The 15956-nt window shown below is 42.7% G+C and overlaps 1 protein-coding gene across 1 annotated transcript in view; it reads right to left on the bottom strand.

The window, feature by feature from the left end:
- BAIAP3 (BAI1 associated protein 3) overlaps nucleotides 1–15956 on the bottom strand; it is a 176421-nt gene that overhangs the window by 88502 nt on the left and 71963 nt on the right. The window lies entirely within an intron of this gene.

Below are 15956 nucleotides of genomic sequence, written 5' to 3'. Positions count from 1 at the left end.
GTTCATTGGCAAAACCGTATTCTCCTCTGCTGTACAGAAACACTACATGCGATTTAATGTTATATTAAACACTTTTTGTACGTTACTTTATTAACCCATCCTATGCCAATAGGCTATAGCCATAATTCAGTGGTCTGAATTCTCCATTATAAACAAAAATGGGTTAATGTAACAGTTAGGTATAGGGAAAAGTGTGCTTTCAGGCCTTCGCACCCCTTCTCTACCCGCAGCTCAGTGCCATTTTAGTCTTTGACCTGAGTGGTTGCTAGGGATCCATTGCCTGACAACCTCATAAAATGTTCTAGTTAATAGGCAGCATATCTATAGCCAGCAGTCTGAAAGCTCACAGCTGGAGCACGACGGAGCTGTGGGTAGAGAAATTTCAGTGTAGGAACTCCATGTGTCCCTGTATAGTGGTAAGTAGAGAAAACTTCCATAATGCGGCGTCCAGTGGAATTATTTCTATTGGTTTAACACAGCAGCTGACAGAGAAAACTTATATGTGCCTTTGTTTGAAATGACAGGCATCTGAAGTACAGTAAGGCCCAATTTACTTCTACGAGTATTAGATTATGGCCTTGCACAACTTACAGCAGTGCTTCTCAATGCTGCAAAGCACCTAATAAATGGTGTGAAAGTACCCCCCTAGGCCATAATCTTATACACCTCTGCACTCTTTTTTTCTTCTAGCCAGTGTTTTTGGAAATTATGACTTTTTAAAATTGGTTTTCATGAAAGAATGACTGATTGTTTGATTTTAATGCTTGTACTATTTTCCACAGCACTGCAGACTGGTGGACTTAAATCTTAGCAAACTCTGTTAGTCAAAGTAATCTGACAGCTTCTCCTCTAGCTTGCTCCCCAGTTGTGAACATGCATTCACTGCTTTTCCATTGAACTAGTACAGAGGGGTGTAGGATAGTGTTGGGGGGGGGGAGATCAAGAGTACAGAGAACAGAGAAAGCTACTACTACAGAGGGCTATATAATAGTACTGGGGGGTAGAGGAGGAGATCAGAGGGATTGAGAGCAGCAAAAGCTACTTTTACAGAGGTCTGTATTTAAGTCCAGGTAAATTTCCTGCTCTTATCAGCAGTGAAGCGGGACGGATCAGCAGCTAGATACACCGAGATGAGAGATAGCTGTGTAGTATTGAATGTGTGTGGTTATGCTACTCAGCCTCTGAAAGAAAGAGAGGGAAGAGGGAGTTGAGCTTGTGGATTTTTATGAGAGAGACTGGCTAATCAGTGCTGGAAACACTCCCAAGCCAGAAACCTGAATGTAGGGATGTCTGCAAACCAAGTATGAGGATTTCTAAGTGCATGAGAAGGGAAAATCAATTCAAAAACAGGTAAGTGCATCATTTGTTTCTGCAGCGATTTAAGAAAGATGTGTATACTGATTTTTCAAGCATGAAACTTTCCATAGCCATTAAACTGATTGTAGAGCTGATGACAAATAAGCATAGATTGCATCAGTTCTTTATTCTTGTCCTCATTGGTCTCCATGATAAAATAAACACTCATGTCAGAACACATTCACCTCCATATATCTTTCCCTTGGGAAAGTTTTTCTTCCTCCTTCTGCTGGTAATCCATTTCTTACTTCAGAAATAAATATACAGAAGAGACACAAACAGCTATCTAAACGAGCCCTAAATTATATGATAAATGATGAGGCTGCTGCCGCCTGCTATTTGCATGAATGGGAATAAAAAGATAAATTACAGAAATGCTCCGTTAATATGACAGAACTGCTATGAACTGTTAAATATGACTTATTTTTCAGACAAAAAAACTCAGTAATAATAGAAACCAAAGACAGCAGAAAACCCTCCTGTTCAAGGAAAGGACATCAAACCAGTTTCTCAAAAGGTCACTGTGGGAATTATTGGTGTGCTATAAGCAATGGTTGTAGAGAATACTTCTATTATATGGCATGCATATACCACTATATAAAACTAAAGGCACATGGAGGTACAGTATGACTGTATAAGCAAGTTATGGGCCATATTACGAATCCGGATCTGTTACATGGCAATGCGCATGTGGAAATTGTAGCTCACAGACCATACTTATCTCCTTGTGGGGGTTTTAACGTGAAGAATAGGGAAATTCATTAGATACGTCAGTTTAGCCTGCGTCAAATCAATTGTGGTTTAAAGGGGTTAGTCACCTTTAAATATTGAGTGAATGACAATCATTCAGTGTAAATGCTTACAATGATTGAATAACGAATAATTCATTTGCTTATCATTCATCGTTCAGTTTATGCAGGCATAAGACCTGAACAATCATTGGCCCATGTAAACAGGTAGCCATTCATCTATGAATGACTGCCCGTTTTCTGTGAATGGAGGCAGGCCATCCAGAATGATCCCCAATCCGCTCTGCCTCCAATCACTGCATGATGATCATTCCTGTGTACAAATATTATTGCTGAGACCATTGTTGGGCACATTTGCATCCAATAATTGTCCCATGTAAAAGTGCCCTAAGTAGTAAGCTTGGTTTTGGAATTGTACTGATGCAGTAAGCTTGGTTCTGTTGTTCTATCTATGTAGTGTGCTCTGTTCTGATACTATATGTACTAAGCTGCATCTATGTAGAAAGCTCTGTTATGGTACACTATCTATATAGTAAGCTCAGTTCTGGCACCATAACTATTCATCAATGCAATTGATGAAGATTAGAGATGAGCGAGCATACTCGATAAGGCAAACTACTCGAGCAAGTAGTGTCTTATGCGAGTACCTGCCCGCTCGTCTCTAAAGATTCGGCTGCCGGCGCGGGTGACAGGTGAGTTGCGGCGCTGAGCAGGGGGGATCGGGGGGGAGAGAGGGATAGAGAGATCTCCCCTCCGTTCCTACCCGCTGTCCCCCGCCGCTCCCCGCCCCCTGACGGCACCCGAATCTTTAGAGACGAGCGGGCAGGTACTCGAATAAGGCACTACTCGCTCGAGTAGTTTGCCTTATCGAGTATGCTCGCTCATCTCTAATGAAGATTAAAGAGAAAGTATAATTTTATTGTTTATCTTTCTTTTAAGGCCGGGTGCACACTAGCGTATTTAGGTCTATATGCTGTCCGTGTTAATTCACTGACAGCACACTGACCCATTATAGCCTATGGGGCTATGCACATTGCAGTTTTCTCATGCATGTCCTATTCATGGACAAGAATTATGATATTCAAATGCATGACAGTGTGTGAGCGCAACTCTGACACACAGCAAGTGTGTTGATAGTCCAAGATTGGGCAATTATTGTTACAATCACCCAAAAATGAGAAAATCATGATAAAAATCTGTGTAAATGGGCACTTATTGAGCATATTCAGTCTGAGTGTCTTGGGCAGGGTAAGCTGTAAATACAGCCCTCAAAGTTCAGACCCCCACCAATCAATCGCTTATTCCTTATACTATGGATAAGGAAGAACTTCAGATCTTGGGATAACTCGATTAAACATCCACTTCTCTGCTGAGAGTTGTAAGAGAATATGATAAAAGTAGACTGGCTTCAGATGGCTGTAATACAACCACATTTGAATGTTTGGATTACATAAAAACATAGAAAATTGATGGCAGAAAAAGAGAACATGGTCCATCCAGCCTGCTCTTATTATTTCCTTTTTTCACTTAGGATAGATCTATGCTTATCCCAGGCAGCTTGAATTCATCTATTTTTCATTTTCTAACCACATCTACTGGAAGTTTTTCCAAGCATCTACTACTCTTTTAGTAAAATTATATATCTTGACATTGCTTCTGATTTTTCCCTGAACTACTCCCAGATAGTGCCCCCTCGTTCTAGTGTTTATTTTCCTAACATATACATTTCCCTCCTGAACCCTTAAGGCCCATTTAGATGGGAGGAATGGTGGGCAACCGATGCCTGACACTCATCTCCGCACATATTTGCTCCCGTGCTGCATAAACGATGGACGATGAGCTGACCGATCATCGTTCAGTGTAAATAGCAGCCATTCAGTATTTAACAGCCGCTATGTTAAGGGGGCGGGGGAGAGAAATCTCCGGCAGATTCTGTGAGCGAGCCAGTGATACTAGCTCTCGTACAGCAGGATGAGAGTGAGCATGTGCCCCCCTGCTGGCTGTTCTGTGAGCGAGCCAGCAATACTAGCTGCCATGCAACAGCATGAGAGCGAGCATTGTTTGCCCGACATTCATCCTGTCTAAATGGGCCTTTATTTATGCCTTTAAAATATATACACATTTACATCATGCCCCCTCCCCCTTCCCTCCTCCTGTAACATATATAAAGGTCTCCAACATGTCCCTCCTCTCCTTTCTTCCTCTTGTAACATTTATAAAGGTTATCATTATGTTCCCCTTCTCCCTTCTCTCTTCTTGTAACATATATAAAGTTTCTATCATGTTACCCCTCTCCTCATGTAACTTATATAAAGGTTTCCATCATGTCCCCCTCTCCCTTCTCTCCTCCTGTAACATATATAAAGGTTTCCATCATGTTCCCCCTCTCCCTTCTCTCCTCCTATAACATATATAAAGGTTTCCATTATGTTACCCCTCTCCCTTCTCTCCTCCTGTAACATATATAAAGGTTTCCAACATGTCCTTCCTCCCCTTTCTTCCTCTTGCAACATATATAAAGGTCTCCAACATGTCCCTCCTCTCCTTTCTTCCTCTTGTAACATATATAAAGGTTTCCATTATGTTTCCCATCTCCCTTCTCTCCTCCTGTAACATATATAAAGGTTTCCATCATGTTCCCCCTCTTCTCATGTAACATATATAAAGGTTTCCATTATGTCCCCCTCTCCTTTCTCTCCTCCTGTAACATATATAACGGTTTCCATTATGTTCCTCATCTCCCTTCTCTCCTCATATAACATATATAAAGGTTTCCATCATGTTCCCCCTCTACCTTCTCTTCTCCTGTAACATATATAAAGGTCTCCATCATGTCCCTCCTCTCCCTTCTCCGCTCCTGTAACATATATAAAGGCTTCCACATGTTCCTCCTCTCCCTTCTCTTCTCCTATAACATATATAAAGGTTTCCATCATGTTCCCCCTCTACCTTCTCTCCTCCTGTAACATATATAAAGGTCTCCAACATGTCCCTCCTCTCCCTTCTCTGCTCCTGTAACATATATAAAGGTTTCCACATGTTCCTCCTCTCCCTTCTCTCCTCCTGTAACATATATAAAGGTTTCCATCATGTCCCCATCTCCCTTCTCTCCTCCTATAACATATATAAAGGTTTCCATCATGTCCCTCCTCTCCCTTCTCTGCTCCTGTAACATATATAAAGGCTTCCACATGTTCCTCCTCTCCCTTCTCTTCTCCTATAACATATATAAAGGTTTCCATTATGTTCCCCCTCTACCTTTTCTCCTCCTGTAACATATATAAAGGTCTCCAACATGTCCCTGCTCTCCCTTCTCTCCTCCTGTAACATATATAAAGGTTTCCACATGTCCCTCCTGTCCCTTCTCTTCTCCTGTAACATATATAAAGGCTTCCACATGTTCCTCCTCTCCCTTCTCTTCTCCTATAACATATATAAAGGTTTCCATTATGTTCCCCCTCGACCTTCTCTCCTCCTGTAACATACATAAAGGTCTCCAACATGTCCCTCCTCTCCCTTCTCTGCTCCTGTAACATATATAAAGGCTTCCGTCATGTCCTCATCTCCCTTCTCTTCTCCTGTAACATATATAAAGGTTTCCATCATGTCCCCCTCTCCCTTCTCTCCTCCTGTAACATATATAAAGGCTTCCACATGTTCCTCCTCTCCCTTCTCTTCTCCTATAACATATATAAAGGTTTCCATCATGTTCCTCCTCTACCTTCTCTCCTCCTGTAACATATATAAAGGTCTCTAACATGTCTCTCCTCTCCCTTCTCTGCTCCTGTAACATATATAAAGGTTTCCACATGTTCCTCCTGTCCCTTCTCTTCTCCTGTAACATATATAAAGGTTTCCATCATGTCCCCATCTCCCTTCTCTCCTCCTATAACATATATAAAGGTTTCCATCATGTCCCTCCTCTCCCTTCTCTGCTCCTGTAACATATATAAAGGCTTCCACATGTTCCTCCTCTCCCTTCTCTTCTCCTATAACATATATAAAGGTTTCCATCATGTTCCCCCTCTACCTTCTCTCCTCCTGTAACATATATAAAGGTCTCCAACATGTCCCTCCTCTCCCTTCTCTGCTCCTGTAACATATATGAAGGTTTCCACATGTTCCTCCTCTCCCTTCTCTCCTCCTGTAACATATATAACGGTTTCCATTATGTTTCCCATCTCCCTTCTCTCCTCATATAACATGTATAAAAGTTTCCATCATGTTCCCTCTCTACCTTCTCTCCACCTGTAACATATATAAAGGTCTCCAACATGTCCCTGCTCTCCCTTCTCTCCTCCTGTAACATATATAAAGGTTTCCACATGTCCCTCCTGTCCCTTCTCTTCTCCTGTAACATATATAAAGGCTTCCACATGTTCCTCCTCTCCCTTCTCTTCTCCTATAACATATATAAAGGTTTCCATTATGTTCCCCCTCGACCTTCTCTCCTCCTGTAACATACATAAAGGTCTCCAACATGTCCCTCCTCTCCCTTCTCTGCTCCTGTAACATATATAAAGGCTTCCGTCATGTCCTCATCTCCCTTCTCTTCTCCTGTAACATATATAAAGGTTTCCATCATGTCCCCCTCTCCCTTCTCTCCTCCTGTAACATATATAAAGGTTTCCATTATGTCCCTCCTCTCCCTTCTCTGCTCCTGTAACATATATAAAGGCTTCCACATGTTCCTCCTCTCCCTTCTCTTCTCCTATAACATATATAAAGGTTTCCATCATGTTCCCCCTCTACCTTCTCTCCTCCTGTAACATATATAAAGGTCTCTAACATGTCTCTCCTCTCCCTTCTCTGCTCCTGTAACATATATAAAGGTTGCCCATGTTCCTCCTGTCCCTTCTCTTCTCCTGTAACATATATAAAGGTTTCCATCATGTCCCCATCTCCCTTCTCTCCTCCTATAACATATATAAAGGTTTCCATCATGTCCCTCCTCTCCCTTCTCTGCTCCTGTAACATATATAAAGGCTTCCACATGTTCCTCCTCTCCCTTCTCTCCTCCTGTAACATATATAAAGGTCTCCAACATGTCCCTCCTCTCCCTTCTCTGCTCCTGTAACATATAACGGTTTCCATTATGTTCCCCATCTCCCTTCTCTCCTCATATAACATATATAAAGGTTTCTATCATGTTCCCTCTCTACCTTCTCTCCTCCTGTAACATATATAAAGGTCTCCAACATATCCCTGCTCTCCCTTCTCTCCTCCTGTAACATATATAAAGGTTTCCATCATGTTCCCCCTCTCCCATCTCTCCTCCTATAACATATATAAAGGTTTCCATCATGTTCTCCCTTCTCTCCTCCTGTAACATATATAAAGGCTTCCATCATGTCCTCCTCTCCCTTCTCTCCTCCTATAACATATATAAAGGTTTCCATCATGTTCCCCCTCTCCCTTCTCTCCTCCTGTAACATATATAAAGGTCTCCATCATGTTCTTCTCTCCCTTCTCTCCTCCTGTAACATATATAAAGGTTTCCATCATGTCCCCCCTCTCCCTGTTCTCCTCCTGTAATATATGTAAAGGTTTCCATCATGTTCCCCCTCTCCCTTCTCTCCTCCAAGCTATACAAATGTAAATTTTTGAAGTGTTTCCTGATAAGTGTTGTTCTTGACACCTCCCACCACTTTTGTAGCCTGTTATTGACTTGTTCTATTTTATCAATGTCTTTCTGTAGATAAGCTCTGAAGAACTGAACACAATATTCCAGATGTGGTCTCACCAGAGCTATATACAGCGGGATCACAATCTCCCTCTTTCTACTGGTTATACCTCTAGATATGCAGCCGACCATCATGCTTGCTTTCTTTGCTGCCTGACCACACAGTGGACTCATTTTGAGGCTGTCAGAAATCATAACCCTTAAATCCTTCTCTTCTGAAGTTCTGGATCACACAGAACAGCCAACATGATACTCAGTCTAAGTATTTCTTCTCCCTTAGTGCATTATTTTACATTTGGAAACATTGACCTGCAGTTTCTATTGTTTTGACCATATATCTAGTAAAGCTAAATTGTTCTCCATGCTCATGATAGGGTTATGCATCAGGAGTATCATAACCCTACTGCACACTTTTGTGTTATCAGCAAATAGACAGACCTTACCTGTTAAACCTTCTCCTATGTCACTTACCAACATATCAAAAAGAATAGGACCGAGGACCGACCCTTGTGGTATGAATCAAATGCAACAAACTACGATCGTCATAGAATCGGTTCAGTGGAATTAATGGGGTCTGGCTAGAATACGATAACTAATTCTATTATGGTCATGTAAATATAGCCTTATTGGTATTTACATAAAACGAGATATCCTTTTAATACCCCCCGCTGATTATGTTCAGCCCCTTCTGTACTACACTGACCTTTCTGCATTTTTTCTCTTCTGAAGGATACAGTTTACATGAGTTCCTAACATCAAACATGAAACGGTTTAAGACGCTGACTTATATCTCCTATGGATTATAAGTATCTTGGAAACTCCTAGGGGCAAAGTTATCAAAATGTGTCAGCTGTTTGTAGTGTTGGACGCGGAAGCAGATTTATAATTAAACAAGGGAAAAAAGGCTTCAACATAAAGACATTGGATCTGCACCAGTTTCTTTTTTTCATTCTCTACAGCGTTCATTCTGAGAGTGGGATGTCTTGATAAAGAGACCCCGAGGACTTGCTCTCATTTTAGCTTTCTTCTTCATGTATTCAGTTGTTAAGATAGAGCCCATGTGCAGCAAATGACCAATGATCCACATATCTGGATCGCCGGAGTTGAGCACCACTAGTTTGATTGCTTTCAACTGTTATTCTTGACCTGCAGTCTAGAGTGACACTTCCCTCTATATAGATGAATGGATCCTGACATGTGCCTACAGCTGCTATCCTGAGTACTAGCAGAAGGCCATCCCATTGCTATTTCACTCAAAGGACCAGAAAGATGCACATCTGCTGTACAAAAGCAGCTCAGTCTTGGAGGCTGATTTCTGCCACCCAGAATAGAACTATAGATAAAGAAAAAAAAATCACTTCCAGCACTGGTAGATCGTTCTTGTGTCAATATAAAGTAGCCTTAAGATAGAACATTCCTAATGAAAAATAGACAAAGCACAAACAGCTAAAGCACATATATGAGAAAAAAAAGTGAAGAACAAAAGGCTGAATTATTGTATAGAAGTTATAATATACAAATCAGAATATATATATATATATATATATATATATATATATATATATATACAGTATATATATATATACACACACACACATACACAGCAATGCAACCTATGACATTCTGGATAAGCACAGTATAATGGCATCATATGTAATGAAGATGCATTCCATTATAGGACTCATAAGTCCACATGCAATATATACAGCTCCACATGGGCACCATAAAAAGAGGCCAACTAGTACCTACAAAGAAAAAACCCTAATGTATAGTGCGTCAATGAGAACAATGGCAAGTGAGTGCCATGATGAATACTTCAAGCAAAATGCCTTTTTGTTATTCTTTGCGTTCCTTGCCTGCTACCATCCATCCTTGACTAGTGTTGAGCAAAGTTTTGAAAAGTTAAAGGGGTTGTCCCGAGGCAGCAAGTGGGTCTATACACTTCTGCATGGCCATAATAATGCACTTTGTAATGTACATTGTGCATTAATTATGAGCCATACAGAAGTTATAAAAAGTTTTATACTTACCTGCTCCGTTGCTAGCGTCCTCGTCTCCATGGAGCCGACTAATTTTTGGCCTCCGATGGCCAAATTAGCCGCGCTTGCGCAGTCCGGGTCTTCAGCAGTCTTCTATGGAGCCGCTCGTGCCAGAGAGCGGCTCCGTGTAGCTCCGCCCCGTCACGTGCCGATTCCAGCCAATCAGGAGGCTGGAATCGGCAGTGGACCGCACAGAAGAGCTGCGGTCCACGAAGGTAGAAGATCCCGGCGGCCATCTTCAGCAGGTGAGTATGAAGACGCCGGACCGCCGGGATTCAGGTAAGCGCTGTGCGGGTGGTTTTTTTAACCCCTGCATCGGGGTTGTCTCGCGCCGAACGGGGGGGGGGGGGTTAAAAAAAAAAAAAACCCGTTTCGGCGCGGGACATCTCCTTTAAGTTCAGCTGGTTCGACTTACCTCAGCAAAAAATTAGGTTTGGTTTGAATGAGTTGAAACTAAACCAGAACTTCACCAATACCCCTAAATCTGGTGTATGAAACTGAGAGCCATAAACCTCCTCCTCTTAGTGGTTAGCACTGTTGCCTTGCAGAACTGGGGTCCTAGATTCAAATCTGACAATTTGTGTGGGTAAATGGTCTTGGTCAGATTTGAACCTAGGACCCCAGTGCTGCATTGCAAGGGAGGAGGAGAAAGAGGAGAAGGAAGAGGAAGAATAATTTTAGTGGGTTCAGCTGAGACCAACTGCTCAAGTTTTGGGTTTGCTCTGAATGGAGCTTTTAGCAAAGTTCGACCCAAAACAAGGTTTGACTGTTTCAGTTTGTTCAACACTAACCTTGACGATAGCTGTAGCGGGGATGATCCACAAGTCCTAGTTGCACTCGGAATGTCTCATCAGAAAATGGTTTGCTGCATGGAAGTTTGAAGAATCCTAGTGTAATATATGACTGGTGGAAATGGTGGCTGGTGTCCAGTGGCGTTTTAAACTTCCTGGTGCTTAATTTTAAGGGTAAGGCTGATATCTAGTAAGAGGAATGGAGGTGTAACTCCCGTAAAGTTCAGTGTGATGGGAAGAACTGTATAAGCCTGTACAGAAAGTTTTAATTCACTACTGTCCAGAAAGGAAAGGGAAGAGTATCAGTTTTATGCCTGGAAGGCATATGATGGTGGAAGTCTTGGGGCAATTACCTTTTTTATCCGTGTTATAACTTGTTTCTACTGTCAATTATATTACAGGCAGGTTGCTGTCAACCGTAATTTGCTTTTAGCTGCAAGTCCCAGCTGCATCGTGCAGATCCATGTAATGAATTGGCTGCAACAATTCACAGTAGTCTTTGCCAAGCATTAAACCTGTGGCTTTTGTTAAAGTGTAACTGACCTTTTTTTATATTCCATACCAACAGTAAAAGATTTTTTTAAGTAATCAGGTAATAGGTTTGCTTATTAAATTCTGTCTCCCCCTCAGTTTGTCCAACTTGAAACGATCCAGTGGTCTGTACACGGTTGCCTTGCCCTCGGTGTACAGACACAAACACCGGTATACAATGTTAGTGCCTTTGTGTGACTGGTGTGCTGACAGCCGGTACAGAGGGGCCGAGTGCGGGAGAGCAGCTTGGGGGTGAACATACAGTGCAGGCGTCACTCTCCTGTACTCTATGCCTGTCCTCAGTCCGCACACCAAGCTCTAGGAAACCGTTTGTTCTTAGCAACTGCTGAATCCTTTCAAGCTGGAGAAGCTGTGAGGGCACTATGATAGTGGAACTTCGGGGAGCATTTGCTCTATGAGGGAGACAGATTTTAGTAAGCAAGCCTATTACCTGACTACTTAACCCCTTAGTGATGAAGCCTATTTGTGGCTTAATGACCAACTAATTTTTCTGAGATAGGTAAAGTTAGCTATTTTTCCCATTTTTTTGTATTTTTTTTTTCAAGGTGTGCACCGTGTGGGTTAAATAATGTGCTAATTTTTTCCTCTGGGTCATTATGAATGTGTAACTAGATTTTTGTTTTATTCTAGTTTCTTACATAGTAAATGAAGAAAGGTGGGGTCTTGACGGTTCTATTTATTTTTTAACTTTTTTTTTTATATTCTTTTTAAACTTTTTACTAATATCATCATTACTAATATCACCATCTGTCTTTTAATACACAGCTATACTAAGGTGACCAGATTTTCCCAGGGTCAAAGGGGGACAAAGAGGTGTAGTCAGGGCGGGGCTTATCATGATGTTATAAAACGTACAGGGCCAGTTCAAAAAAGACAGGGAGCAAATTCCACAACATTTCTGCATCCAAAAAAACTTCAAAATCTGCACCATTGGTGCAGAATTTGACTGGCAATCAGCAGTGTACCTGCCGCTGATTTCATAGTATGTGGTTCTCCCCCTCAGCTCCTCCGAAGGCTTCCTGTTGTCAGTGCTCCCCGGCTTCTGGTTCCCAGTGAACTCTTGTGGTCTCATTTGGCCAGCATCACCTAACCAGCAGCGCCGCACCTGACCAGGCCGCTGGGAACCAGAAGCGAGGGAGTGCTGACAGCAGGAAGCCTTCGGAGGAGGGGAAGGGGAGCGCCACATACTATGAAATCATCGGCAGGTACACCGCTGATTGGCACTCAAAATCCACACCAATGGTACAGATTGTGACAGCTTTTTTAGATGCGGAATTAGCTGTGAAAATTTCCACTGTGGACATTCCGCAGGATTTTTGCCACATGTAAATATCTAATAAGTCGGTTTCAGGTACTCTGCCATGTGCAGAGTGGCCTCAGTAGTAATAGTGTCCCCTATGCCAGCCCCAGCAATAAAAGTGACCCCCAAAGTAGCCCTAATAGTATTAGCGCTCCCCTAAGACCCATATACTTACTCTCCTCCTGGTCTTCAGAGCACCGTTGCTCCTCTCAGCGCTGCTACTTGCGTCATTGTGTGCGCCCGCAGCAACGCCTCCTTCCCTCTCCTCTCTTGTGGACTCAAAGAGGAGAGATCAGAGGAGGAGGGGAGGAAGATACCGGATGCATACACTGCTGTCAGTGTGTGTATCCGGCCATGGCGTTGCAGAGTAATTATCGGCTGGGGAGCCACGGCATCCTGACCGGTAATCACTTTAATGGTGACCAGACATCCCGAAAGTAGGAGAGATGGCTGTCCCGCTGGGGTCCCGGCGGAAAGCTGGACACAAAGTCCCAAAGCGGGACTGTCCTGCCTAAATCAGTACGTCTGGTCACCTTAGCTATACTTCACTATATCAGTGTATTATAAAGCCTACGAAACTCAGCCAGAAGCTGAGCCTCATGAGCCACTGTAGCTGTCAGACCTGGAGGCCGTATTCAAGCCTCTGGGTGCAATATCAACCCACCAGGACCCTGCGATCACATCAACAGCCAAGCACCCACTCCCCCTGGCATGGGAGACCAAGCTTCTGATGCAACACCATAAAAAGAATAAAGCCCCTTAACCTCTTCTGTTGAAAGGTGTATGGGCAGTCATTAAGGGGTTGAAAAAGCTTTTACTGCTGATATTATTTTAAAAAAAGGTTAGTTAGTTACTCTTTAAGTAGCTTGGTCCTAACAGCAGTAAGGGTAAAACTCATGTGAATACAGAAAAGATGTTCATGTCTGCATTGTATACATCCTGTATAGATATCATAGATTAGGAACCCACATTTCAAAATGCATCAAGGAAAGTACTCACAGACCATAGTACCAGTGCCAGGCTTACAGTAGGGTATACAATACTAGCCTCACAGTAGCCCTCATAGAGACAGTAGTACAAACGTCCCCATATTTTTAGACTCCGTGCCTATAGCATCACCCTTATAGTAAAAGCACATTGCACTTACCTGCTCCTGATCCCCACGCTCCTTCTATCTTTGCTGCCTGCAGCCAGACCTTTCCATCAGATCAGCCTGTCAGCAGCTGTTTTCTGTAACTTTCTTTTCCCATCTCTATAATTTATTAGAGATCAGGAGAAGGATGCTCCAGGAAAGCGTTCTTTTTTTTACTAATCACTCTTGCTAGGACAGCTTAGCGCAGGGATGTACAGAATATCTGTTAATGATGCTGCCCTCCTGTAGTTAGAATTGTGCCACCTAAAGCAAGTTGCTCATTTCACCTCATGTATGGTGCAGCCCAGACTTAAAATCATCATTATCCTCATAGGAATCAGCATAGTAAAATGACCTATTGAAAACCATGACAACAAGATGAATGTTTCGGAGAATTTAATTAACGTACAATCCAACTGTGTGGACTTGGAAATGTTTACAAAATAAAGCCACAACATGGATAGACCCTGCACCGATTGTGTTCTCACCCAATTATGGCAACACATGTTGCGTACAAGTTCTTGCACAAATTGTGCTATCTGTTAGGATTTTGGAAAGATCCATTATCCTCCTGTGATTTAGTCCCAGCCAACACATTCTGTTACATTTCCTGCTGTGTTCCACATATATAAGCAAAATAATGATGCAAAATCAAAAACGGCAAATAGAGGAAAGGGTTTCTTTGCTACACAGTGCACACAGCTTGCATTAAACTAGGAGAGCACATCCTTTTGTGAACCTTCTACTGAATTTACATTAACATGACAATTTATGACATTGGTAGTAATCCCAGGCACGCCAACCCAGGCTTAGAGAAAATGCTACACAGAATACAAGCAAATAACAATGCATTAATACGTTCCTTTCATAGTATGTACATTGTGATTTCCAGAGTCTACAGCTTCTGTATTGTTTAGGTCAATAGATATACAAGCATAATAGTAGGCATGCATAGACATGGAAGATTCGGGGATTTGAAAAGAAGGAAACCATGTAAGGATCTGCTGCCCACACGGAGAACATTCTTGAAATCAAGGTAACTATTGTCTAGGACTATTCAATTAATGATCTCCACTAGAGATGAGCGAGCGTACTCGGATAAGCACTACTCGCTCGAGTAATTGGCTTTATCCGAGTATCGCTGTGCTCGGGTCTAAAGATTCGGGTGCCGCTGTGGCTGACAGGTGAGTCGCAGCGGGGAGCAGGGGAGAGCGGGCGGGAGAGAAGGAGAGAAAGATCTTACCTCCGTTCCTCCCCGCTCTCCCCTGCAGCTCCCCGCTCCGTGCCGGCACCCGAATCTTTAGACCCGAGCACAGCGATACTCGGATAAAGCCAATTACTCGAGCGAGTAGTGCTTATCCGAGTACGCTCGCTCATCTCTAATCTCCACCTTTCCATTTTTTTTGTTGGTCAATGAATGCCAACCAGTGTTTTGAAGATACCCAACGTACACTAAATGGCCATTTTATTAAAGGAAAATAAACCCTGACTAGAGATGAGCGAGCAGGCTCGGATAAAGCAGTTACTAGAGCGAGCATCGCTCTTCTCGAGTAACTGCTTACTGGTCTGAGCATGCTCAGGGGTGGGGGGCGGCGGGGGGCGGAGGTGACCGGCGAATGGCAGGGGGTGGCGTGGGGGAGAGTGAGAGGAGGAGGATATGAAGAATCGTTTTGACACAGGTGGTGCACATTCAAACAAACTGCAGATGAATATAACGCTGGTAATCCAACTAACGTGCCTGAATACACATCTCATCGTTTTCCTAGCATGGATGAGCTATAACAGCAGAGGATCAACTCTAGTGCTATTACTATCTAAGAGAAACAGAAAGACCTGTTCATTGGTGGTATACTAGCTGGAGCTAACCTTGTGGGATTTTCTTGTTCAGCAGTGTGGAGAGTATATGGAGAAAGGTGTGATCGAGGAAAACATATAATGAAAGGGGATCCTGTGGATGTAAATGACTCATCAACAAAAGGAGTCAGAGGAGGATGTCAAGAACCATTTCAATGAACCAGAGGTGCACAATCAGGCAAATTTCAGCTGAATATAACACTGGTGCTCCAACTAATATGTGCAAGCATGCAACTCAATGTTCCTTAGTACTAATGGACTATAACAGCTGACGACCACTGCCATAGCTGTCAAAGAGTAACAGGAATGTGAGACCCCAGTGGGCAAAAGAATGCAAAAATTGTATCACTGAGCAGTGCTGCCTAGTCATATGACCAGATTTCCATTGCACCATGCTGATGGAAGGAGCAAAATTTTCCACATGCAGCATGAATCGATGAACCCTCCCTGCCAACATTTCAGAGCACATCAGTACCACCATCTAAGAACTTGTGGCAATT

This window comes from Eleutherodactylus coqui, chromosome 8, assembly GCF_035609145.1.
Source record: "Eleutherodactylus coqui strain aEleCoq1 chromosome 8, aEleCoq1.hap1, whole genome shotgun sequence".
Taxonomy (NCBI): domain Eukaryota; kingdom Metazoa; phylum Chordata; class Amphibia; order Anura; family Eleutherodactylidae; genus Eleutherodactylus; species Eleutherodactylus coqui.
The sequence above is the reverse complement of the archived record's forward strand: the minus strand, read 5'-3'. Positions and strand labels throughout refer to the sequence as shown.